Source organism: Austrofundulus limnaeus, unplaced genomic scaffold (genome assembly GCF_001266775.1).
Source record: "Austrofundulus limnaeus strain Quisiro unplaced genomic scaffold, Austrofundulus_limnaeus-1.0 Scaffold215, whole genome shotgun sequence".
Classification (NCBI taxonomy): domain Eukaryota; kingdom Metazoa; phylum Chordata; class Actinopteri; order Cyprinodontiformes; family Rivulidae; genus Austrofundulus; species Austrofundulus limnaeus.
In genome coordinates, this window is record NW_013952617.1 from 404414 (window position 1) to 406578 (window position 2165).

Here is a 2165-nt window from a genome sequence, read left to right on the forward strand (position 1 = left end):
TGATATTAATCGAGATCGATTAATATCACAGAAAAAATTAATTGTGATCTTTTTTTTGCCATATCGCCCAGCCCTGACGTCACATCACTCTCGGTGCTCAGCACAGAAATAAATTGTATAGATCTGCCCCTATGGATCGGGTCCATTGTCACTGATACCCGATCTAGAAGTTTGTTTAATATCGGGACCAGTACAGATACTGGTATTGGATCGGTGCATCTCTAGTTACAGCAGTAAACAATGGTACACTATGTTCAAATTTTTTGCACCAGGTTAATAATCACAAAAAGCATTTTGTTTTGTGTATCTTTTACGGTGTAATTATGGTGAAGTAGGACCCCCAAATGTCAAGGGCTGGCCCTGACTCCAGTAAAACTTGTTGATAAAGATGCATCTTTATGTTTTATAAAGATTTTTTCCAAAGTGTACCCTGTATTATTAGACACAGTGAAGATCTGTACAACTTAAAATTGCATCAAAATGCCACAGTAAAGCCATGAACATACGCATTCTTTATGAGCTTTAGAACAAGTCAGCAGTGAAATTTGTTGATAACTCAGCCTCTGATGTTGAATGACAGACTGTTTCAGTGTCGATGGTGGCATTTACGAGGTGTAATTGAACGTACCGTGAAGTTAAAACTCTCGTTTGTGGATGGAACCGTAATAAGCTTTAAACGCGCCATTTTTTTTTTCAGGAGCCCTGAAGCGCAAACGTGTGACCGCAGTTACACGTTGATCAGTGCCCAACCTACTGCTAAACGCTAACATCATCACATTCAACAGAAAGAATGAAAACACACAAACGTGATGTCTGCAGCTGATCGGTCAGGCGGTAAACAGAATCGATATGTATCTCCATGTCGTTTTCATCTTCCTCATCTTTAGCTCTGATAAAATCCTGCGACTTCTCTTCTTCCTCTGTTTTTAACTGCTGTCTCCACATCTCATGAACATTTACCGAGCTGTTACAGCTCCATACAGCTCTGAATTAAACTAATCTCACCAGCAGCCGGCCACGTGAAATACCCTTAGCTCGTAGCTACAAATGTTAGCAGCAATGGTACTAGAAGACTTTCGGTAAGGGCTACCGGTTGACCTTCAAAATAAGAGCTCAGAGGAACCTGCTTCTCAGCGCTAGTCCCTGCCTTTGCATGGTAGTTATTTTGTTTAAAAAGTAGTGTTTAATTAAAGAAGAATTATTTAACCTCTCTAATCACTGGAAGTTGAGGTACAAGCAAAAATTATTTTGTGTTTTGTTTTAATAAATAATTTCTTAATGAAATGTCCTGAAATACAAAACTGCAATGGATTTTGCTATTTTTTGTTCTCAAGTAATTCATATGAGGTGTCGATGTCTACGACGGCGCATTAGGGCCACTTTGTCGATGAAAAAAAAAAGGAGAAGCAAATCTCTGAGAAAAAACTCAGAATTTTTGAGATTAATTTCAGAAATTTTCGAGAAAAAACAGGCAATTTTCTTATGTTGAAAAGTCGCAATTTTGCTAAAAAAAAACTCAGAAATTTCCATAATTAAGGGCAGAAATTTGCGACATTTAAACTAGATATTTTCTGACATGGTAAAGTCAGAAATTTACAAGAAAAAACTCGTAAATTTATGAGAAAAAAATTGAAGTTTTCAGGAATGGCTAAAGGGCGATTCCACCTGTTTGCACTACCTTGAGCATCTTTAATCCGCTCTAGTTCAAAAACTAAAACACATAGAGACTTCAAACCTGGACTATATTATTCTACATTGCTTGCATAATGTTTAAAACCAAGTGTGTGATTTGTGAAACATATATTTGATACTTTCATAAACAAGCATGGCCCGATGGAGAGAAATACTGCGATCTACTTCACATCGAACGCACAAAAACACACAAACACTTCAATTTGGACTCTTGTGCACTTTGATGTCAGACAGACGCTCTTCAAAATTGCTCTTGATGCGCATCCAGAGCCTCCTGCTCTGCAGGTGTATGGCAGATGAAAAAAAGAAAGAGGCTTTGCTTTATTTACTGAGAGCAAGAGCACATCACGCTAACCAGATAATTAATTCATAATTAATTTACCAGATAAGTGAGTTTCACTAGGAGCTGCGCACTGACGAGTTGCTGATCCGCACGTCCAAGGTCCACCATAGACTTTACATGTAAACCTGAC